Consider the following 26,564-nt stretch of genomic DNA (forward strand, 5'->3'; position numbering starts at 1 on the left):
GAATGATGTATTCCCTAGTACTATGTGGTCATTACTCCCTCTCATATGATTGATCTTAGTCACCATGTGTAAATGTAACTTTGAATAGTGTTTTATTTCATTCCCATAGTTGATCTTTCCACGTGTTGTGTGGGCTAGCTTTAATTTGGTATTTTACCTACTTAGACTAGTCATCATAATTTTCCCATCCTTCTCTTTGTGACAGTTGTCACCTTTGATTTATTATTGAAATACACATATCTTTTGACAATTCTCCCATTTGGTCTTTTTCTTTTATTTTGTGATGACTATTCAAAATGTTTTCTTTTATTGCCAAATTTGGTGTTATGAATCTATCATGTTCAATTCAAACCTCTGATAGTATGCGGAAGGGAGAACATTGTAGATATCATACGTTAATGCATTTGTTAAGTAGTTACAAAGATGCTAAAACTAATGTCTTTTATTTTAATTATAATAAAAAATTATCATATTTTTGAAAGGAAAATAAAATTGGTAGTGATATAGGTTATTGCTAGTCTAAATTGATTAGAATACATTGAAATGAAAAATCTCTTAGTTAGAGAGTTCATAACTACTTGTAATATGGTTCTCATGTTATGTCATACCTTGACAACTAGGGTTGCATGCTTTAGCTATGTTTCAATCTTTTTGTGTGGTGTCAATTTTTTTGATGTCCTAAGGTGGATTTAGGTTCATATCATAGAGCTCTTCAAGAGATTTTTGACACTTTTTGAACATAGTCAATAAGAGTTCAAATGTGAAACTTATGGCATTCAGAGTAAAGGCTATTTGTTGTTAGGTGCATTGTTTTATGAACAATCACTTTTTTACACAACCAAACAATTTTGAATGCATTTGGTTGTACGAGAACCACCCTTTTATCATAGATAAACTATCTTCTTGTATCATGTCATGGATAGAGAACATATTTGATCATTTTTGAAGAAATATGATGATTGTTCTAGATACCCTTTATCAAGTGGAGGCTAAGTTAGTCATCACAGATTAGCATGGAAGACTAAAGTGTGAATGGTTATCCCACCACCAACCTCTTTTGTGAATTAAGTGGAATCTATGATTTTATGTGCATGCTTGTTGTCATACCTACATGCTTCTGTGAGGTGGTTGCAAACCATGAGTTTCCCTTTCTTATTGTTATGTCATCTTTAGAAAATTTGGTGGACTTAGTCGACCTATGAGTTTTGATCGGTGTTATGGGAATTGATGACCATGCATTGCTTATGAACTTTCCTTTGTTAGAGTGGATATGAAGGAGTTGGATGCACCACTAGTAGAAATTATTTGTTTTTGAATGTTCAAATGGTTGGCTATATTGTGAGCTCCCTAACTCTCCTTGGACTACCATAGTGTGGAGGTAGATAGACTCCCTTACAAACATTGAAACTTTATAGCTTCATCCCTTATGCTTGTATATACGCAATAACTCATTGGTTAAGTTGTCCCTTTGTGATAAGACTCCATGTTGAGAGTGGTATCCCTAATGTTTGGCTAGAAGAACATGGTATCTTTGGGTCTATATTACGACCATGTGAGTTGGTATGAATTTGATGATAAGGTAACATCCACCCTCTGAGTTCATTTCAACTTTGTTAAAGGTGATACCATGTCTAGTTGGGTTAAGTGACCCTAGTTCCCAATGATAGTTGAGCTCTTAACATCATAGAAGCTATGTTGCTCCTATACTTGGCGGTAAGTCATGTTGTGATTATCCCTTTGTAAAGGAGTACACTATTGATCCCCTTAATGTGAATTCTATTGGTTATGATTATGCAACCTAGTATGCTTGCACCAATTTATACCTTGAGTTGGACATAACATTCCTCAAAAGAGTGCAATTTTGAGAAAGATAATCTTCACCTTTTGAGATTTGAGGTATTCCTTCATGTGTGAATAACCCTTTTAGTGGTTGATGAGATGGTTGGTGAGAATCAAAGTGAGTTGGAATGACCTGTGTAGAAGTTTGTAGGCTATTCTTGCATTTGATTGGTTTTGAATTTGCACTTGGTGTGCTTCTTTTGTTGACTTGTAGGCTTCTAGGAGTAAGCCCAATTTATAAGGGGGATGATGTAGTTCCTCTCCCATTTGTGTTCTTAATGCCATCACAATAGATGTGACCTTCAAATTCTTTTTTCTAAGTAATCATGTTGGGACCCATAAGTGGTCTACACCCTTGAGGTGATTTGACTTTTGTTGTTACAATAGCCAACTAGTTATGCATTATGTTTGACTTATGAGACTTATGATGTATTTAATGGCTTAACTAAGGTATGTGCCAGTAGTTACCTAGATTTTTATGGTATTACGATGTTATACGATGAGCACCCTTGAGACATGAACAATGGTTGCACTATGTGATGCATTTTTTACTGCACCTGATTCTAGTTCCTATAGTAGTGTTGACTTATATGTTTAATTATATTTTTAGTAGTATTTTGACTTTATCTATATAATGGTACCTTATGATGTTATCTAGTGTATTCTAGATTTGAGGTTATTGATGTTTCTTTAGGATGGTTGTCTGAGATTTCATAAAGTATTGTGCCATATATGTTGTTGAGTGATTGAGTTATTTATTTCCATTGATATATGCTTAGAATAATTGGGCAATGATTAATTTATATTTAGGTTTGGGTGATTGGTTATATATTTGATGGATGTTATTGGATTCATTATTATTGTGCTTTTATACTATAGATATGTGCCTTCTACCTTTAGTAGATATATGCTCAAATGATAGGATGATTAATTAAATACTGTAGTTTAAATACTTAATGATATGATTATTCCTTGTTATACTGTGTTGCACCACTTCTATATGTTGTTGCTAGTTAGTGCTAGTATGAACTATGAACAAAACTATAATCACTTGGTTAAGAGATCTACATGGTGCCTCATTATCCTTTAACGCGACTATGTATCTGTTTGTGCTTCAGCTAGTTATATATTGAGCATCTATAGCTGATATGTTTGCTTGTTTATTGAACAATTATTAGGTACATTCACCTTGATTACAAATTCTAAGTGTATCTATATCCTTGATAGAGGGCACCAGGATATAGTGACTTTGATTGTCATTCCCAAAATACTGGACAAAAACACACCAACAAATTTTTATTTTTAAAAGTGATGATAGGGTTAAATGTAATAAATAAGTATTCGAATAGAATCACTTAACTTCCTCATACACATGTATAATTACAAAATTTAAGTACAAATCAAATGCTATTTTTCTTCTTCTTTTCTTAACAGATTTTAAACTTAATTTTCCTAACTTGATATATATCACTATGCTATCTAATTAACCTCAATCAAATGAATACGATTCTCGAAACATAAGAATGCCACAGGAAGGTGAAACATCATTTTATCCATTTAACATAAATCAAATGAATGAAATTTTGAAGTATATAATGCCATAGTAAGATAAAACAACATCACATCTAATTTCAAGTAAACATATGCAAAAACTAAAATACCAAAATATCATAAGTAAGAACATTACTCAACTTTTTAATCAATCTATGTGGTTTAGTTATTTCTCATTTATTTTATTGGACCACCTGATTCAAAGGTTCCATCAGGAAAGAACCAGGAAGAAAACCCGACTTCATTGCCACTTCAACAATAAGTTGAAAATATAACATTTTTACATAGGATATTATCCCGAGGAGAAATCTCCCAACATAACAAAATTTCAATAAAATTTGAATATTCTTCTTAGTTCTTAATAGGGATCCATTTCAATTTCTGCAATACATCACGGTGATCATGGAGAGAACAAAAACTAACCAGGAGACAAATAAACATATCAAAAAGATAAAAACAGACATCCACTCCCATCCTGAGTTTGCACAACAAGCTCAATATTGAACCAGATTAGGGAGAAGGTGGATTTTTCGAATAGGAGATTAGCCACAACACCATAACATATGCCCAATCGGGGCTAAAATCTCAAGAACTTCCGTTCTTCCACAAATACCCTTTCGAAGCTAATGTCACAAAGATTTCCATTCTTACATTCCAAAACTCATACATGGTTTGTGCTGACGAGTAGGAGCCCATAACACCCTACCCTTTCTCCCTCTTCTCATCTCGAGAAGAGACTCTACACTATTGGAGTCCAACTAAAGCCCTTCCCCCATACATGGTTACTTCTTCCCTATCTGAGGGTGAGTAATGCTAACACAACCCATACAATCCCTTTGAAATCAAAGCAAAATACAAAAGAAAGATATTCAAGAAAACCTGTTTTGATCCCTCCCAAAACATACTTAACACACATACAACATACAATTGCAAACACAATAACTTAAGCGTGAACAAAACATAAAAAACATGAGGTGAAGTATTCCTACCTTCAAAATCGAGTTATGAAAAATGAACAAGTTTGAGAAGAGCATTCCCTTCCTTCTCCTTCTCCTTCTCCTTCAATCCTGGATTCCACTCTAAAACTAGAGGTTGGGTGAACACTCAAACCCTCTAAAAAATGCCTCTAAATAAGATCAAAACTCAACTACTTCTAAAATGCAATAACTCCCCCCCACTTGCCTAAAGTTCTAGAGGCTTCTAACTCAACTAAAACTAAGGCTAACCTCAAGGTGGAGCTAAAGTCATTCAACCCATGGTGAAATCATTCAATTTTCACATTAAAGCAAAAATGGACTTTTTGAGTGCCCATAAAAGTCAACAAAAGGGGCTAAGGGGTGGAAAATGTTCCCAACCCATACCCATACCACTTGGGTACTTAGATTTCATGTTTTTAGGCCTTTAGGATTAATTTGGGACCTATCAAAAGCTAGGAATATTTTAGGACTTCCTAACAACCTTAAAAAAAAATAGATTACTCACTAATCCTAATTAGGATAATTAACCTTGATTACTCACTAATTAGCAAAAAAGTTACTAACCTAGTCCAACTTAGATCTTTAGGTTACTCGATTAGTCCTAACTGTCATGCTAAAATGCATATACAAGTCACGAGTGTCAAGTGACACTATAAAATCACTGCTACAAAACATTAACATTTACTAATTAAAGAATGAAACATTCATTCATCTCACATTACAAATAAAATACGAACAATGGGGTTTGTATATTTTATTAGATTTAACCCTAGTTTTCATAAATAGTACATAGGGTTCAGTTTTGTTTCTCCATTAGATTTTTGGGCTAAAATATCTTGCACACTTATTGCACACATCAATAGCACAAGAAAATCACATGCATATATGTATATAATGTATCAGGGAAATTACATAAATTAAAACATCCATCTTTCAAATAAGTTAACTATTTAATTCATTTCTACTCACATTTAATCATCAGAAATCACAAAATCAATATAACATAACTTATCCATTAATTTAGATTAAAATACTAGAATAATAATCATTAAGCATGCATATACCTATCATCATAAACATTACCAATTAAGGAACACTGAACTATAAAACCTAATCATCGAGGTACCAAAATCAACACCCTTATTATCAGGTGAAAATGCCTTGTATCTTCGTTAGTGAAATTTAGTGTTTAAATAACCGAGATAATGCAATAGTTTTCGAATCACTGAGTATTTTAAAACATGGATGTGTCAACTGATCTTAATTTCATTAGGACATTCACAACATAAAACATAACTTCATATCCATTCAAATCTCCTACAACAGATTTAATAGAGAAATTCATATTTAAAAATTACGTACGAGGAGGGATCTTACATTGATCTTCCATATTGAACCAATGTTATCCTTGTATGGGTGTCATGTGTGTGGTATTAGATTACTATTCCTTTGATAAATGCTAGTAAAGCTAGATAAATGATGCATTATGTGACTAAACCAATGAGCATGTCTATACATTTAGGATTCTGTAGTTGTCGTTGAAAATATTAATTAAAAGTTGGGAAATTTTAATTATTGATTTAATTTATTTTATTTGCTGGTTAATTTGTAGTAATTGAAATCCAAATACCTAGAATTTTGGAATTTAATTTGAAAAAAAAGATTTTTTTTAATATTAAGTGGATAATATTCTAATTTATAAGTGACTTTTAATTAAAAGCACTTATATTTGCAAAGGAGTTTGGGGGGGAGGGTTATACTTACATTCATTATTGAGTTGTGAAATTAAATTACTCCAAAACCCTCTTTGAGGATTTTATTGATTTGTTCATTGTGGGAGATTAGCTTATCAGATCATCACAAGGGTAAGCTCGTTCAATTCGTTGATGGATTTTTTATATTTCTCGAGGCTCTCATCATCTTCAAAGTTCTCTCCATTTTTAATTTTTTTTTTGTGTTTCATGATTTCAAGCTTTGCGTAAGAGGTATGACTCACATTTTAATTGTTTTACTTTGTTTCTTTTCATTTTGTTGATTGCTAAATGACTAGAGGTTGACACTAGTGTTCCCCTCTCTTTTCATGCTAGTCCATAGCCCGATTGGTTATATATGAACATTTATGTATTTTTATAAATTAAAATATAAGTTTTTGTGTGGGTATGCCACCATAATTTCCATGCATGTCTGAAATGAGATTTTGTTAGATATTTGGGAGTTTTGAGTACAATAGGATGTTTGAATTTTGAGTGCTGCCTCATTTCCTATGCCACTTAGTAATTATTTATTTCCTTGTGCGGCTTCACTTGAATTTGGTGTTAGTAGCCTTTTCTACATAGAGTAGGATTGCAGAGTCACTATGGATAGAGGATGTTCTAAAGGATTTTATATCTTGATCCAAATGTGTGCTTTTAGTGGTAAAATGTGGAATTTTTCCCTTTGCCAAATTGTGCTGGAGTTTGTATATTGGTTCCTTTTTGGGGCATTATATGTCATCCTCATATGCTACGAGATGATTTATAGATTTCACATGGGAATTCTCACTCTCAATGAAGTGGTTCGTTGAGTTATGTGATATTGTATATCCTTATGGTTTCCACTTAGTTTCTTTTCCAAGCATGTTTATGCTTTTCTTATGATGTTGAATTTCCTGAATTCAACCCTTGCATCTAGTTTTATCGTTGTTTGCATGGAGCTAGTTGTGCCCACCCCCAAGCACATGCACATGCCTATGGAGGGAACTTGCAAGACCTCAACTCCTAGATTTAGGCTAGTTTAGTGTCAGTTCATGAGGGTTGGGTTGAGAATTTGTATTGTCTTATGGTACTTTTTGTATAATGAGAAAGGTATATAGGATATACTTGTAGAGCTTTTTATTAGGACTATCTTAACTTGGAATTGATCAACAAGGTAACATGAAAGGCTTTTAATAAGTGATAATAAAAAAGTATATGCAATAACAAACTTAATGAAAAATAAGACTATATTGAACACTTAGCCTCAAAAAGTAGTTGGAACAAAGGTGCGGTGCTTGACCTCTCGAGGGAGTTGGAACAAAGAAATGGTATCTAGCCTCCTGAAGGAGTTGGAGTGAAGATACATTTGAAGTATGTCTTCTCGAGGGAGTAGAGACAACAACTCACTACTTAGGATATTATGAGTCAAGCAATGACACAACTCCACTAGAGTCGCTACATAGTTATCCTATAAAGTGTTCTCACTAATGACCTGATGTATTGTACTACATTGTATGCATGATCATATGTGTACTTGTGTCATGAACTGTTTGGTGTGTACAAGCCTTGGATATTTTTTTCTTTAATGAAGGTGGTTGAATTTCTATGTCCTTGAGCATGACGACAGAGTGTTTCACCGGGTTCTATGTAGTTGGGAGGTTTTTCTAACTTAATCATTTCTTGGGATCAAAGAAAAGAAAAGAAAATAAATCAAACTTCCAAAAAGGATAGAGCTCAAAAAGAGCTTTCTAACAATATAAGATTTTTCAAAAATTATCTTTGTATGCCCAAGATGCTACCAAAAAAATGAAGGGTTTGCGAAAGGACCCAAAAGAGGTTTGAAAGGTGATGATGTGGCATTGACATTAGCAATTGGTGAGGTTGAATTTGATGACCATATGGCCTTCATTGGAAAAAATAATCATGTTGACAATGTTATCGAAAAAGATGTCATGTGTCGAAAAAAGAAAATTGGTGCTAGAAAAATGATCCAATTTTGCCAGAAAATATCTCAGTAGTGACGCTGGCTGGAGGGCCACTAATGGTGTAGAAGTTTTCAATCCAACTTCAAACATGCCAAGATCACATGCATGCAAAGACATGTCATCGGGAAGAATGAAATAACAAAGAAAGGGTTTAGGCTATGAAAATACGAAAGATTATATTATCAGATGAAACAAATCAATAAAGTATACAATGATCAATCCTAATATAGGAGATAATTTGGTAACCTAAAATAAGAAACTCTAAAAAGTAATCATTTAATAATCAATACAATTATTAAATGTTACTAATGTATAAAGTGATATCTAAAGAGAGAAGTAAAGTTAACTTAATGATTAAGTCAAGACGATTTAATGATGAAGTTATTACTTTATTCTTACAGCTTATGTATGGAGTATGTATGATTATAGTTTTATTTAAAAAATATATATTAGTTTATGTTTTAATTGTTGTTTCCAAGGATTCTCGAGTGGGACATCATAGGTGAATTCACCCAAGAGTCATCAAACTACAAAATTTTCTACTAGGAATAAGTTAAGTGAATTTCAAATTTAAATTTTGGATCCATCTTATTTCTTTTCCCCTTTTGTTATGTGGTGTGTTCTTTTGTGTTAGGCCCCTCCTTTATAATCGTGTAGTTCTCTCTTTGTTGGAGAGCATGTATATGTTGAGATATTGGATCTCTTTAGATTTCTCCCCTTTTCTCTTCAAATCTTGCTACATTCTGTTGACACGTGGGATCCCTCCTTTTGTACACATGCACGTGTTGAGCTAGCACATTGCCTTAGTTTTCCCCATTTTCTCTTCAAAGGCTATTTTTATATGATTAACTTATCTTTATTTCTAAATCAACTCATGGTTTGAGAGAACACTTGAAACATTTGTAGTTCTGTAATATTAAGAGCTTGTTGGTTGTATGGCTAAGGAGAATACACTAGTGCCAAAGACCAACAAATGGGTGTACAAAGAGATGAGGGTACAAAGGGCCCGACAATACCTAGTTTCCCCTTCACACACAATTGAAAAAACTTATTCTGACCCAAACTTACCTTAGGGAGGAGAGTAATAGGTTGACTTCATCATTGTAGCTATGCCTACACCTAATTGATTGATTCTCTATTGCCCATTATTTTGTATGACACACACTTATCTATATGGTAGGAGTGGTTATATGAAAAAGGCTGCTTTGGACCATATGGGGTGGGAAGAGAAAACACTCCATGGTGGTGTCAAAAGAGGTCATACAAGGTGACAAAGCTCTATATAGGGAAGTCCGATATTTGGCTGGAAGAGGTAGGCATATGGTGAGTTCAGGATGTATGACCAAGTTGAGGGGTGATGGGAAAGAGTGTGGATTGGTTTTGTAAAGTGTGTTAAAATGGAGGTTTGCACAATGTAGTAACAAATTGAGGGTAATTTCCAAATAACTATGTGTCTTGAAAACCAATTCTATTATGCATACAACATAGCCAATGCAAAATCTCGAGGCCTAGCCAGTTTGTGGTTGTCCTGTTTTTGGATTTCCTAGCTCTTTTGGCCTACTGTTCTTTGTAGTTTGAAATGGTTCAGGACTAATTGTCTATTTCTTTTGTAACCATGGGATTTTAGGTGCCCATTCAAAACTTGTTTTGGTGGTCAAAGAGTACTATGTTATTTGTGATGCCACTCTAATCACCTTGTTTTAGTTGGTGACTTGTTTCATCTATGGACTATTGTATTTCTTGGTTTGGGCTTCATTGAAAATATTTCAATTTGTAAAGGGTTTCAGGCACACTTCAAAATCTGTTTTACTTAATAAAAAACATAGTCAATGCAAAGTAGAGATTTTCCAAAATGTACACAATATGCACCAAAATGATAGAGGTATGAAATTCACTAAAATAGAATATATTGTTGTAAACAATGAGGGTGCTTATATTACTAGATTCGAGCAAAATAATCCAACAACATTGTAGTGCCTCTCGTGCTTGCATTTTGTACCTTGTTGTTTATTTTGATTCAAGAGATACTTATTACTATTATTGTTATTTGTATCTTGAGATGACCTGAGGGTCAGATGTATACTTGATTCGGTACCATAGATGTTTTACTTCTATATTGTTCAGTTTATCATATTTGCATGTTGATGCTATTTTGAGATGACAATAGATCTATGATGAAATTTGGTTATATGGTTTATTGGACATATTTGTTGGTTATGTTATGAGATGGATTTTATGCCATGGTTATTTACTTCATTCATATAGTTTTATGCTTTTTGCGAACGTGAGTGATGTAAATGGATTAAATAAGTATTTTCAATACATGTTGCTTCGGCTACGATATTATATGCAATTGCACTTGATCGTGTTTTTAGTGTGCAGGAATTATATCCCTGGCAGTGGCACATGGAGTTAGTGATTCAACTATTCATATTTTGCCAATGTCATCCTTGTATGGTTGATGTATCCTTATTTAGTTGTTTTAAATTAAAACCTTTCGGTGATTAGTAAATCCGAACTCGTTTGCATTATGTGTTTAGACCAGTGAGCGTGTCTGTGCATTTAGAGGTTCACTCTGTTGCGAAAGTGTTAGGTGATTTTCTGTGATTTTGGGTTTTCGAGTTAAATCCTTTCAGATTTATTTTTTGGCAGCTTTGCCTTAGGTGAATTTCTATTATAGATAATAACCTATTTTCATTTGGATTGATTCAGAGTTTAGCTACTATAGTTGGCTATTTGTCCTAATTGAGTATTCACTCAAAAAGTGAATAAGTGTTGAAAGAGGAATTTAATTCCTCACTTTTTCTATTTTGGATTTTAGAAATTAGAGAGCTTTTTCCAAAAATCCTCTTTTGAAGGATTATACTTTTGTTCGTTTTGGGAGCTGTGAGCATGGGATCTTCGTGAGGTTGGTCTCGTTGGATTCGGCTCAGGGAGTTTATGCTTTGCTGTCACTTTCAACAGATTTGGCAGGTCATTTATTTTATTGTGCGGGTTTTAGTTTTTGCCCTTTTTCTGGTAGGTAGGGCCTTCTCGTTTTATTGTTTTTACTCTGTTTCGGCTTCCATTTCTTGTAGCAATTTGTTAGAGGGCCAAAAACTAGTGTTCCCCTTCGTTTCTGTATGCTAGTTCTGCCCGGTTGGTTGAGTATGAAAGTTTTCCTTGTTTTTGAAATGAGGGTTTGGGTTTTTGAGCCGTTATGCTGGCCATTTTTTCATACAATGTTCGATTTTATTTATTTTTGAATTTTTGGAGTTTTTGAACCCAAAGGCCAAATGGGTTTTAATTTTGATTTTTTTTCAAAATTTGAGATTTTTCCCTCGTTTTGCGTGCCACCCTATTTTCTCGAGTTTTCTTGGCACAATGTGGGTCATGGATTTGGATGATCCATTTGAATATCTGTTCGACCACTTTTGCACTTTATGTTGCATTGGGATACGTGTTACATCCGTCCTCCCAAGTCTGTTTTAGTTGAGTGATTTTATGTTTGTGTTCTCATCCAGTCCTTGTCTTATGATCTTCATGATGGTGGTGTGCCACACACGAGTATGTGTGCGTACGATTTTTAGAGGACTTGCGGGTCTCGACCTTCCATGACTTTTTCGAAAGTTATGATCGTTTGGGGTAGGGTTGGGAGTTTGCATGCCTACAGGCACTCATCATTGGATGAGCATGGGTAGGGTAGGGTAGCATATAGAGGGGGCTTCTATCTCTGCAACCCAGTGCCTATTTCCCAAGGGTTGGTGTGTAGAAGCTTTGTAAACAAGTGATAACTAAATTTAAACATTGGGTGGTAATAAAACTTAAAGATAATAAAATGATTCGGGATGTGCTCCTTCCGTTGGGAAGTGGAGAGCTGCCAGTACCAACTTGGGCTTATCAATGCCAAGCGACTCTCCATGATGTCAGCCCGTACTTGGTAGCCCATTGAGGTGTCTAATCAAGACCTGTAGTATATGCATTGTCTTTGTCTTAGATTCAGTCATCATACTACTTGGCATGTGTGTTAGCCATGGATGTTGTTTTGCATGTGTTTTTGGTTAGATCATGGTCTCCATTAGCATGATGACTGTGGATCTACGGGTGCCACGTGGTTGGGAGGTATAGCTACCTACACCACTGCTAGGGACCAGTGTATAGAGACGATCTATTGTTCTAGCTCAACCGTGGCTGGATGTTTCACTTAATACTTCGGCTTCTAGAGTATGCTTCTGGTGATTTATGCTTTCATTGTAATGCTCTTATATCATGTTTTAGATGGTGTTAATTATTGACGCATTCCTTTACTTTGATGATTAGCATGCGATGTTATCTACTTTGTAGGATTATCTTATGCTTTCCACTAGCATGTTAGATTTCCTTATGCTTTTGTGTCACATGTTTAGTAGTGACGTCCCTATTACGACAACACTGACGATTTGATCAGTGGCTTGGGATGTTATGCGCGGGGGATGGCTAGGGCTCACGATGGTCTTATGATGCCATTGATGGTTGGGAAGGACCGCGTTCTTAGTTTGATTGCACTGTACATTGTGATGTTATTTCAGTTACTACGATGTTTCCTTTTCATACTTTTATCTCTGAGATAGTTAGATGTTGTTCTTTCTGTATTTCATATTCAGTTTGAGGGTTCTTGCCTCGACATGTGGATCCAGTACTCCTCGGTATGGAGGTTTTATTCTCTGTTTTTCTCCTTTTGTGTTCTCCTTAAGTGTTTCTTAAGTTTCTTGGGTGACCATTTATCAGCATGGTGCGACACAAAAATGCATCGCATGCCCTTAGAAATTGTATCATGCATCCCCTGATTCTATATCATGCCTCTTGGAGAAATATCGTGTGATATTTTCCAGTATCGCACCTCCTTGTAAGAAATGTAGTACGATACCCTTAAAGTATTGCACGCCTTTGAGAGAAGTATCACTCAGTCCCTAAAAGTGTCGCCCTCCTTCTTTAGGAATGTCATGTGATACTTTCCAGTGCTATATTAAAGTATCGCTCGAGTTTTGTAAAAACCTATGTGGACAGGCAACGGGCACTTTTCGATTTCATCCAAACTTTTTGGAAGTTGTTCTGGATACCCTCTTCATGTTCTTCAACCCTATGGTGTCGCATTTTGATTCCAGAATGTGTTCAAATCAAATTCAGTTATGTGTCTTTTGTTTTCAGTCTTTTTGGTCAGTAGTGGCGTTTTCCTTTGACAGGGTATATATGTTCGTGGTGTTGAATTTTTGTTGGCATGTGACTTGAATTGATTTGTATTTGGGAATTATGTGGAATTTTTCTATTGTTTTCCATTTGGAAAGTGAAAGACCTTCCCTACTTGGTGTGTGCGATTTTAGTGAGATTCAGTCTTAGCCTATTATGTTTGTAATCCCCAAACGCCACTACTAATTATCTCATTCTCATATCAACATAGTCTCTGTAGAATATATCACCTTCCATATTCACATTCTACCAATATTCTTGAAGTTGTTCTTGTATTTTTTAGAAGGTGGGCTCTCACTCTCTGTGGGATGCTTCTACCCTTGGAGGAAAAATTGGTATCAAAGGTCAAGGGTGAGAGGGTTGAGGGGTTATCCTTCCCATAATAGAGTTATCACTATGGCCATTTTTTTCTCCAATTTCTTTTCCCTCAACCAATTTTTTTAATGATTCTTGCATAAGCCATTGGGTTTCATTTATCTAGACTTGGTTTCTGGTGAGCTCTCTTAGAAGATTCATGACTTACGTCGTAGGATCTTATAGATCCCCCATTGTACTGACATCGTGATCCCGCCTTCTTCTCTAGGTATAACCATGCATTCACTTCCACAGGCTGGCAAAATCACTAGCTCTAATACCATTGTAATATTCCAAGTCGGTCATACGACTAAGGAGAATATGCTAATGCCAAAGACCAATAGATGGGTGTACAAAGAGACAAGCACACAAAGGGCCTAAGAGTAGGGACTCTATGACACACTTGTTTGTACAGTAGGAGTGGTTAGATGAAATAGGCTACTTTGAATCGTATGGGGCGAGAAGAGAAAACATTGTATGATCGTGTCTAGAGAAGCCGCATAGGGTGACAGGGGTCTATATAGGGATGTGAGACATTTGGTTGGATAAGGTTGGTGTACAATGAGTTCAGGCTGTATGTGGAAGCATGATGGGAAAGAGTGCAAATTGGTATAGTGAAGTGTGTTATGATGGGAGTCTGCATTGTGCGGTAACTAGTTGAGGGTATTTTCAGACAAATGTCTCCTAAAAACCAATTCTATTATGCATACAATAGAGCTAATGTCAAATAAAGATTTGCCACAGTGCACAAAATGTGCGCCAAGACAATAGAGGTATGAAATTCGTTGAAATAGAGACTATTGTTGCAAATAGTGAGGACACTCAAATTTTTCAAATCTGAGAAAAATAATCCAATAGCAAAATAGTGTATGATTGAATCCCATCAAAATTGCGCACACCAAGTAGGGAAGGTCTTTCACTTCTAAAATGGCGAATAATAGCGAAATTCCACAAAATTCACAAATTAAAATCAAATCAAGTCGCATGCCAACATCTAACCCAACATATATATATAAAACCCATTAGAGGAAAACTCCAGAGGGAGAAACAATGTACCGATACATAACATGACAAACACACACACCTACAAAAAAAATAAAGATGGACTCGAGATATACATAAATCAATTGAGACCCCAAATACATATGTTATTATTTTATTTAATGGTAGGATATTACAAGCTCTTTTATAGGATGTTGACTTTTAAACTTTGACAAAACCCAAGGCAACGAATACATTTATTGCTTGATTATGTCAACAATAGATAGTTTTTGAAGATAGCTCGTTTGGGGCTATAAATTAAGATCAAAGCCCTTTATTTTTGTTGGCATCTATCAATCCAACAATAAATTAAGATCAAAGCTCTTTATTTTTATTGGCATCTATCAATCTAAAAACTCTAGAATTATATATAGTAGTAGTTGGTTTTATTTGACTTTATGGTAGATTGTGCCTACAACCTCTCAATGTTTTGTGAAATATTACATGACTTTCACTTCTCATGCTCTACATCATCTTTGAATATAATCCGTGTTACTTGTATTGAAGGCTTTTGCAATAACAAAATTTTATAAGCTATTGAATCATGATTGTGAATATTTTTATAGTAAATAAGAATTTCTTATCCCACTATGCAATATTTTGGTTAGGTGCAAAAGTGTTTTACCAAATATTGTTATGGTGTATCATCTTAGATTTACTTTCATTGCTTTTCCTCCTTTTTCCTATTAAAGCAAAAAGTAAAATGAGGCGGCAACTTCTAAAATCTTGAAGGTCATTTAGTAATGCACAATAGAAGTTTTTCAATTACTAAACATCCCACAAAGGCAAAATTTAGAAACAACAGATACAAATATTGTAACATAGATGTTTTGAAACGACTTCTGAGAACCATGAATAAATTAAAGGATATCTTGTATAATTTTAAGAAATAAAAAACTATGGTTTTCTAAGTTAGACTCGTACCTTTAACAAAATACATTTTAAAAAGTATTCAAATTATTTCTAAATTAGAATCTTAACTAATGATATTCTTGTCCAATTCCCAATTCTCTATGTGGATGCTCTTAGCTATTTGATTACAATTGGACATTATTTTTTTGAGTTTAAAGTAACTATCTAGAATTTGATGACAATTTGAAATAATTATGCATTCATTTTTTAATAGTAGTATATCAACATTTAGATGGAATATTCATGTCTTTAAAAAGAATGCTTTAAACATCTTATAAAAGCATAGGTGAAAGGTTCTAAACCAATTGCAACGTCGATGAATATTGGACTTAATGTGGTTAAACTTAGACGTACTAGATTTAGTTAACCTAACTCTATATAGACACCATATTTATAGTTTGACCCACTTAATTATTATCTAATTATATTGCATATTGGCATCTAGATTTTATGTCGGAATCCAAAGAAACACATTGAAAGTGTAGCAAAATTAGTTGAGATTTGTTAGAGGGAGATTGAAATATGGATTTATATTTCTAAGTTTAACGAATAGTTAGTTGATTAGCTATATATAGGTGATTGGATTGCATAGATTACAATAAGTCTACTTTTGGTCATGGTTTTGTAGTATTCCCTTGTATGTCCAATAAATAGTCAAGCGTATCACTTTCTATGGCAGAGTACAAAGCTATAGCTTGCCAAACAATAGATGATTTTTGAAGAATATGCACTAGATATTGATTGAATCCAATCTTTGATATTTTGACAATGTGAGTGCTATACAAATGACACAAAATCCAATATATTGCAGCATAACCAAACATATTCAGATTCAACATCACTACATCAAAGGATCGTTCAATTGAGGTTGGTCGAGATTGTGTATGCAATACGAAGGATCATATAATATATATCCTCGAGAAGTTTTACCTCATGAAATGCACTGAACAATCCTACAGCCTGAGTTGGCCTAGTGGTGGAGAACTCGTACTCTTGAAAGAGAGGTCACAAGTTCAAATCCTACTAGGCCAAGCGCCAAGCGCCTCTCGAAAAAGAGTACGAGGTAGTCCCATATCACTGTCACCATATATAAACCCAAAAACTATGGCATAGTGTCGTAGACTATAAAACCACCTTTCCTTTTCCTTTTATATCTACTAAAAGATCTTTATGAATGTCATTATGGGGCGAGCGTGACAACAACAATGGCCATTGGACTTATTTGGCAAATTTATATTATTTCTCATTAGACTTTTTTATCTTCATTTATGTCATAAGCGATCTAATGGAACATTTATATTATTTATCATTAGACTATTTATCGACTTTTTTATTTACCTTAGTATATGTAATCAGTGACGCAGTTAGACTAAACATGAATCCAGTCGTATTATGTTCATCTTCACCTAAATTTAAACCTGTAAAATATATTTCTTATTTCCTCTTTCATCAAGACAACCAGAGATTTTGCATGCCAGATTCATATTTACATAAATATTCTGATCGACATATTACAATTGCCAATTAATTAAACTTGCTTTGTTTTCCTCCAACAACAAAATTAGATTGAAAAATAGCATCACCTAGATAAGCAGGAAGACAGATTTTTGTACTTTATATATAGAGAAGGATGCATTTTCAAGCGAACAAACAAATATCAACACACCGTTTTTGAGTGTACATTGAAAAATAACTTAAATTGATATTGGAATAAAGGATACAATGCAGCTCAATATGTTCCTATATGAGATTGCTCGTGCATTACCTCTGGCCTTATTAAAAGGCGGAGATGGCACTATAAATTGAGTGGGCATATGGATCCACTAACAAATGCTCCGTGTGACATATTTGTAAAATTGTCGGTAGATAAAACCAATTGACTATCATTTACAGGGAATTAAATCAATCATTTACAGTGAACTAAACAGTCCAGATACAATAGATACACAAAATGCCGCCTCTCCGTTCTTCACAGGTTTAATCAGTTTGGACCAACCTGTAACTATCTCAACTGATGAACTGTAATATACAGGGACTTAAATTGTCCAGTTGCAAGTTGATAACATAGAGTTGCTTCTCGATTCTTCACAGATTCCAACATTTAAAACGACCTGTAACTTTTAAACGATGATTAAGAACTAAAAGAAAAATATATCCACCCTAGAACAATACAAGACACTTTTTAATCATTTTTAATGCTATAAAATCAAAATCAGATGTCTGTCACATACCAAGAGTAAATGGTTTCAAACATCGATTATAGTTCTAATTCAGCGGATGGACCTGAGTTGGGTTGAATGTTATAAGGTCAAAAACCATAATTTGACTATGCTTTCAACTTTAAAAAATGTTTGTAAAAGGAATTTAAAATCTTGGCGCTGTCTTTATCCATTTCAGTATAAATCTGAAAATTACTTATATTTCGATTTCAATCAGTAGAATTATATGCGATGTTGGCATTTTATGTTTTTGTTTTTAGCGCTGGCAGGGTTTTCTGGGCTATTTTATGTGAATTTGTTTTATTTTGATTCACAAACAATACTTTTCTCTAGAAGTTTGTCAAATAGTCTATCAAATGTAAAATTAAGTTTAATTAAAAATTTAAGTATCTTCAGAACTAACCCAATTCTACAGAACTTGAAATTAAGAAGGTCAAGATTTAAATACATAGTTTGATAAGTTTTCATGCCTTCACAAAATTTGAAACTAAGACCAAAGATTAACCATAGCAACTTTCAGAAGATTTTAGGCTTCAACAATTCAAAGCAATAGAAACATGCATCTTAAAAACCCTGTAGCTACAAATTAGGAAACCGATGACAGTTCACATCACCCTATGTTATCTATCATGGATGAATGTGTGCGAGTAGAACTCCTTATATAGATAATTGTATTATGTACATATGATGCCTTAAATACCAACTCAGATTTAGAGCATCAATTGACCTATTTAGGTGATGATTGTAAACCATCCCTTAACATATATTCCATTGATTCACTATCCCGTTGATTGATTAGTCACTAATCTTCACTTCTTGACTAAAGAAAAACATAAGCAATCGTTGCCAAAAATAGTTTATTAAATAATCATTTTAGGAATTAATTGATTATAAATGTTTGTAAGGGACATCAATCAAGTTTGATTTTATAGCTCTCTATAAATGACTCAACCTCAAGTACTCATCCCTATTAAATTGTCACGGTATTTGCCATTGTCCACTCCTTTGGACATTTTGGGTTGTAGAAATCATCTTTAGCAAGCACATAAGCTTTTTCAATGCTAATGTGATGCTTAATTATTGTTGATTATTTTGCTAGAGTCAATTTCTCCACCTCGTTGAGGTGGCTATCTGCCATACACTCCTTTATCCTAATCTGTTTATTTCTTCCAGTAAGGTATCCTACTGTAGAACTCCTTCCAGTTCTGTCCTTGAGTACTTCATGTCTTGAGGAATTTCGTCAAACAGATGGCAAGTAAAGTCTGACCTAATTTTCCGAGTTCTTGTGTCACAAAACACCACACAAATTACAAGTACTATGAATAGAAATTCCGTCAAACACTTGTATGGCATTAGAAATCTGGTGTGTTACTTGTCATATAAAGGTAGGAACCCTAATGCTTAGCATTCAACTCCACTAAATAATAAGGCAAGACAGTTCAGCATTTAAACAAACAGTTGCTATGGAAGCTGGAGTTCACTGTAACAATATGGTCTACTTTGATCATCAAAACATTTACATATCAAAATAAACAAAGCTCACATAACATAATCATGCCTTTGCATAATCACGTGTATCTTTCAATATCAAAAGATTCTTCTTTTATACCCTTTTCCTTAAATCTTTATTCATTCGGCTTGACTATCAATGTTACAATATACCAAAATACCAAAACTTGTTATCACAATCTGCTAAGTAAGGGTTAACATCTAGGATGTCGTCCCTACATTCCTAAGTCCTTGAATTGTCAAGACAATCCAATGCCTTAGCCAAAGCATCCATTTTGTCCCATGCACTCTACCTCTGCGATAACACAGTTATCCATCCAAAAACATATGCCACCTAACATAATATCATAAGAGAAGTGTTATCTCTAAAAGTTGCACCCTGACTGAATACTAGAACTCAGTCACTTCGAGAAACATGGAAACATTCCTGGGTAGTGGGTATACCAGAAATAGGAGTGAATCTCTGGGTTCTAGGCCGGTTCCTATTGGGTAATCATCTATTTGCTCTTTTAGATAGAAAAAAGAAACTTAGGAGGAAAAGGGAGAGAAGGAAAATGAAAAGAACTTAAAAACTGGGAAAGTGATACACCAAAAATGATAACATAATAGGTAAATGGTCTCAATCTTGCAAGGTTGTATTTTGTAGATGAAAACTTCTCTTCTATATAGGCTTGCAGAAGCATTTCACAATCAGGTCCTGAAAATGACAATTAAGAAAAACACTTCTTACTTAACAATATTGTGGACATAAACTATGACCTACAAACAACATACACTTCTGTAGAAAGGTACTAGTTGAGACAAAAAACAATGAGGAATGACAAATTCACAGATTACTTTTATCAATTATGCATTGAACACAAAATACAAAAAGAAAAGAAGATTAAAACTGCAAAAGACTTACTCCAAAAATGTTCAGTCATTGTGTAGTAAATTTTCAAAAACTCTGTTACAAAATTCTGCAAAGTATACTAGGGACAAAGATATGTCACAAAATTTTACTTCATAACCAGAATCTCGATCCCTTCAAATGAGCCCAAAGCTCAATACTTATAACTTTTACAACCAACCTGCATCATAAATGTAAACACCCACTCTTTGGGCGAGCTCAATTAAAAAGGCACTTTTTGAGCCCACAAAAAGACTTCAAAAGGTGTAGAAATGGCCCAAAAGTCATGGCCTGATAATATCATCATAACTGCCCCTCATAAATGCAGTCATTATCTCCAAGCAGACTCTCAAAAGTCTCCCAAATGCAATAACTCTTTGGCCTTCAAGTCCTACCAACAAATGACTCAAGTTATAACTTTGCAAAATATCCCAAGATCCTTCTAATCTTATTTTAAAAGTAAAATAAATATCCTATTCTTATCATTAATATTAAATATTTTGTGATTTAGTTACCTAGTCAATATTATAAATATCAATTAGATAAATAAATCATAAATTGTTTAATATTTAAATTAATAATATTTATTATGACATTTATAATTTATATTTCAATAAGTATTAATTGTATTAATAATGTTATTAAATGATAAGTTAAATCACTTAACATTATTAATCCAGTTGATATTTATTGAATTATAAATTATAAAGTTTATAATTAATATTAAAAGATGATAAAAATAAATATTTATTATAGTATTATGAGTGTTGTTCTAATATATCAATTGGATTAATAATGTTAATAATTTTATTTAAATGATTTAACTCATAAATCACTTAATAATATTATTAATACAATTAATATATTAAAATCAGACTCATAATACTATAGTGAATATTCCTTAAAAATATTTATCTTACCTTTAAAAGAGAAATTAAGGAAGGATACTTTGCAAAATCATGACTCAAACCTAGCAAATGGTCACATGCAAATGTGAGAAGGTTCACGGCATGGAAATAGAAGACTTGAAAATATGAAATATCCCCACAAAAATACCAATGGGAATGAGAAAGTTCTGGAGGTATCTTATGAATACCCTAAACCACATCAAACGCCTTTCATTCTATACTTGCAAAATGCGAAAATGGAGCTCTAGCCGTCATGGAAGAAAATGAGGGTTTTGGAAGGAAAACCAGGGCCCTTCTGTGCATTTTTCTACCCTTTTTTTCTGCATTTTGTGACTACTTGTTGATTAGATCACTCATCTTCTTGCTGGGCCATTGAATTTTGAGAGAAAAGAGGAGCTCTTTGGCAATCTTATGAGCTTGAGACTGAAAATTTCTGGGCACTTTCATGAAGATTCACCCCATTACCTCTGTTGTCTTTGCTGGAGTTTTATTCTTAGCCGCCATGGAAGGAGAGTTTGGAGCTGAAAGGATGGAACTTGCTGGAGTTTTTATTTTATTTTTTGGGCACATTTTCATGAGATAAATAGCAGACTTACTGCTCGAATTTGGGCATTTTGGGTAAGATAAAATGGCAGATTTCTCTTCTTTCCATGAGATTTGAAGCCTTCTAACTTTGTTGGCTGCCATAAGAGGTCATGCAAGGGTTTCCTTGTTGAGGTTGTCTGCAATATTATTACCTAGTAATGTTGTTGGAGTAGGAAAAGTTTTTTGTAACTTGTCCAAAGCTTTCTCAAGCATCTTCACATGCTTCTTTGATTTCTTTTCTAACTTTTCTTAGCTTTAGCATATGCAAGTAATGATATTTGCATAAGCTCATCCTCATCCTCTTCTTTTACAAGTTTAGTGATATCCTCACCAAGACTACTACTTGCCAACAATGTTTGTAGAGATGTGCTTGGTGTAATAGGTGTAGCAATGTCTTTCTCAATTGTCCTCTATTCTACTAGAGTGGCTGATCATCCACTTTATTAGGGTCATTTGCTGTGGGAAATGAAGACTCATCTTCATTTGCCACAGATGGAAATTCTAATTGAGCTATGTCCTTGTCTTTCTGTTCTCCATCCTTTTCTTCATTCTAAGTATCTTGTTGATCTTGTTCGTTATAACTATCACTAATTTGTTCTACCGCATCCACTGCCTCTAGCATAGTGCCACCAATATCTGCAATATTATACAAATTATCTTCTTGCTTATCCTTTTCAAGCTCTTTTGTTGTGGCATTGTAATGTCCCCACTATTAGGTTTAGTTTGGGACAAGTAATACCTACAAAATAATAGTTAGAATCACAACAATAACAAAACTAACTATATTATTGTACCCTCTAATTTAATCCCAATCTTAAGGACGTCTCTAGATTAGGCTTCTTGGCTCATAGCTACCTTGCTGTCTTCTTAAGAGCGCACCCCTTAAGATTCTTCTTGGACGAAACATCCTCTATCCAAGATCAATCACATATGCATATGTTGACATCATCGGAATATTCTGGCATATGGAGATTATTCATTGATTCTTGGCCATAGTAGTCAAATGGAGATCTTAACATCTCGCATACCCCATGCATTGAGTTTCATTAATCTCCATGGTGTTAACCCCATGAGCTAACGCAATATTATCCACAAGTATGATTCATTAATATAAGTAAATTCATAAGCATAGTTAAACAAATATAATCCATAAACTTACTTTTCTTACCTTCTTTTCTTGGTCCATGTGGTTCTATCCTTAGTCGGGCCTTCAATGAATTATTCCTTCTAGATGATCTCAACTCTATATTTACTTTCTAAAATTCTTCCTTTCTTAATTATAAGGAAAGGATTAAATATACTTTTTTTTGTTTTTTCTTTTACAAGAGTTGCAATCTTTCATAATACAAATCCTTTGAAAAGTACAACACTTCATAGTTATAATCCATTCGGAAAGTCACAAAACTTCATAACTAAAATCTTTTGGAAAAGTCCCAATACTTTATAATTACAATATTTTTGAAGAGTCACAACTATTCATAATTATGGCCCTTTCGAAGGTTCACACAGTTTCAATATCATTGATACCTTTTCATAAAGTCACTTATTTTCTTATATTACTTTCCTCTTCCAATGTTCATTTTTGAACTCCTATCTTCTCCTCTTCTTTTTCTCCTGCTCTAAAATAAACTCTCCTCCCTTTTATATCTTAATTTTAAGGAGTTATATCTATTTATTAAGCATCTCTTGACTTTTCATTAGATTTAGTTAATTTATATTATTCTATGTTATATGTAATGTCCCCGTTTTTGACAGGTCTATGCAATTGATGGAGTTAGCTCATCATAGCGACCCTTGTGAGCTGACAGGGTGTTTTGGGGGTCCCAGAATTAGATTTACTATTTTTAGTAGGTCTATTTTTGATAGTTGCTATTTTTGGCAGTGTAGTGGGTGGCTTCGACAGTTGGTCGTCACTTGCAATAAATAAAGTTAATAATTGCTTGAGCTCTTATAATAATTATTAATTATTGAGTTGCATTATTATAATAATGTTTATATTATTATAATAATGACATTAAGTGATATTTCTAAAAAGTGTGTTGAAAAGTTTCTAGTGTTAAGTTCTTTTGGAAAACTTACACAATTTCTGAAGTGGAGTTTTTTAGGAAACTTTGGCCAACGAAGGATTATAAATGAGAGCTCATTTCATTGGGAAAAAAACGCTTGAATATTAATTTGCTTTGTTGCCTTTGTGGCTTTTTCTGAGGTTCTGATTTTCAAATCTCTTGCTGAAGTATAATGGTTTGGAGTTGAGAAATATTGGGTAATTCACAACTGAGGTATTGTGAATTCCGTTCCTGAAGATTATTTGAAGTCACTGCTGAGATATAGTGATTTCATTGGTTAAATCTCTTACTGTGATTGTCTGTGACTAGGAGATTAGAATTATAACTTCTGAGGAATAATTTACTGTCTTCCATTCTGTTTTATTGTTACTTGGAGAACTGTTATTATGAGATTTTAAAGGTTGCTTCTATCTGCATACCTGGGCAGTATTTATCGTGGAGTATCTCATCTGTAAGAGTTTTAGGTTGAACGTTTGGTATTGTCATTTCCTTTGGTGTTTCTAGGGCCTGTTATTAATCATTTATACTGCTGCAAGGAGGATGCTTGTCATTGTGTTGTTCTGGAGCTGCATCTGGCATCCTTGTTGGTATTTAGGAATGTTATTGAAGCTGCTATTCTATATCCGTGTCTGAGTTTGGTAAGACACCTGTGCAGTTTGTGAGGCTGCCATTCATCACCAAGGCAGCAGTCTGTTTTGTTTATGCCTTGCGATCTCTCTTATTCAGCCTGTGTCCATTTCTCATAAGCCTACAAGCAACATACAGGCATCTGCATAGCATTATTGTGGGCTTGCGATATCATAATCAAGGCCTGCAGGGATTGTGATTCTTTTCTGGTGGCCTGTATTTTAGTTGGTGAGCCTGCAACTAAAGTCTGGAGACATTGCGTCTAATGTTTTGGAGACTGGTTTAATTTTCAGAAAGTGCGATCTGCAATTGCAAGGAAATTTCATCAATGTGCAAAACACAGGTTCCATTATAGTCATTTCAGTTTATGCAATTGTTGTTTGTTATGTTAGCAATCTGATTTGCATCTAATAAAGGTAGTCATTAGTCCATGAAATTTGTGTGATTGTGTTCGATATCTAGTTAAGTCTCAGCATTGGAATTCACTGAAATGTGAGGATCACTACGTTATAGCACCAATAATGATTTCGATATTCAAACTGTTATAAATTTAACACAAATGTTCTAAATGTAAAGCAATAACAAGGGAGATTTGTCATTATAGTGATATTGAGCTGGCCTTCCAAGTGTTTGACGGAATGTTGAATAACTAGCTAGTAAAGAATTAGTGTTTGTTTGAGCTATAACTAGTTAGAGTTTCTACATTATATTATTAATTTACTTACTTACTTGTGTTTATTATTATTTGTTATTAAATTCTTTTTAGAAAGTTAACATATTTTCTACAATATTGTCTCTTGTATTTAATTTTGTTTCTTTATTTACTCACTGAGATTTTATTATTTTTTAATTATTTAAAATATCATACTAAATATTATTTCATTGGTAAAATAGATTAAATAATAATAATTTCCTATTTTTATATTTTAGTATTAGTTTTAATATAACTTTATTATCATTATTAATTTAATAACATTGTATTATCTAATTATGATTATTAAAATTCTATCTTAAAACGGGGATATGATAGGCATCAAGAGTAATTGGCTCCACTTATAAAGAAATCTGGTTGTTGAACAGTGCTAGAAAACCGTTTGGTGCCATCCTCATCAGTTGCTTTATCAGTAGGCTCATTAATGCTCATGCCAACTGATCTACTCTTAGGTTTCTTAAGACTCAGGTCATTTAACACTTCAATTAAGGCTTTCTTTGTCTCAACTCCCACTTCATCATACAATCCAACCATTAACTTTACTAATCTCATCTTAGTTCTTAATTTGGATCTAACGTTGTCTAATACTTCCTTCATGTCATCGTATGAAATGAGTGTATAGAGCTCACCCACTTTGTCTTCTCTCTCTACTTGTTTTCTTCTAAAGCTCTCAATCTCTTTTCTTCTAACTTATTGAACAGGTGATCAGGGATGCTATGCTTGATTTCTACCAAGTTCCTCTTAAAATTCAATAGATACTTAACAACAGAAGTTTTAATTATACCTTGTTCTTCTTCTTCTTACCTCTGATAGAATTTCTGAAGCAGATCCAATTTACCATCACATTCAATTCTTTCTGTAATAGATTTGAGAGCTGGTTTCCACTTCTTTTCTGCTTCAACATCAATATGAGGTTCTTCTGGCATCTCTGTGGTATCAAGTTCTGTTTGTTCTTCTACTTTAACTATTTTCTTGTTCTTTTGTGGCTTTTTCTTATCTCAACCTTATACATTTTGGGGCTAAGGCCTTGGGCTTTTGCCTTCTGTCTAGTTGTCACCTTTGGCTCCCTCTTTACTTGCTCCTTTGTTTTCGTTGAAGGTGTGGATTTGGTTGACCTTCTAGGTGTATTGCAAGGTATTGGAGTGACCTGTACTGTAGTAATCTCGACATCTTCAGTATCTTGTGTGCCTACAGCCTTTGTAATAGGCTCCTTAACCTGTCCACTGCTAGTGCCTTAAAGCTTAGGTTTTGTGGGAACTTCGCTTGCCTTGTTTATCTCCTGCAACTCTTCCTTAGATAGACCTTCCTGCATTGCTATCCTCTCTACCATTTTCTCAACCTTTCTTTTCCTTGTCCCACTATAGAGCTGCTCCTTGACTTGACTAAACTTCCCTATGTAGGTCCCCCATCTTTCACAACTCTTATCCTTAGGTGATGCAAGTATCACTTATG

The 26,564-nt window shown here is 33.9% G+C and overlaps 1 protein-coding gene and 1 long non-coding RNA gene across 9 annotated transcripts in view; one reads left to right on the forward strand and one right to left on the reverse strand.

Moving 5' to 3' along the window:
- Positions 1-4,436: 4,436 nt before the first annotated feature.
- LOC149578099 (kinesin-like protein KIN-7E, chloroplastic) overlaps positions 4,437-26,564 on the reverse strand; it is a 377,239-nt gene continuing 355,111 nt past the window's right edge. For 3 of the 8 annotated variants that reach the window (XM_089827546.1, XM_089827542.1, XM_089827540.1), the window contains exon 25: positions 17,266-17,708. The gene's annotated coding sequence lies outside the window, so the exon portion shown is untranslated. Of the gene's footprint in view, positions 4,458-17,265; positions 17,709-20,470; positions 20,606-26,564 lie in introns of those variants that run through there. The other 5 variants (XM_089827550.1, XM_089827524.1, XM_089827553.1 and 2 more) reach the window with 3 other exon arrangements.
- Positions 21,333-26,564, forward strand: part of LOC149578100 (uncharacterized) — a 383,937-nt gene continuing 378,705 nt past the window's right edge. The window contains exon 1 of the long non-coding RNA XR_016364209.1: positions 21,333-21,740. This is a non-coding gene — a long non-coding RNA (uncharacterized LOC149578100). The remainder of the gene's footprint in view (positions 21,741-26,564) is intronic.

The sequence above is a fragment of the Cupressus sempervirens genome, chromosome 1 (assembly GCF_028749045.1).
Source record: "Cupressus sempervirens isolate cs-2001-9-10 chromosome 1, ASM2874904v1, whole genome shotgun sequence".
Taxonomy (NCBI): Eukaryota; Viridiplantae; Streptophyta; class Pinopsida; order Cupressales; family Cupressaceae; genus Cupressus; species Cupressus sempervirens.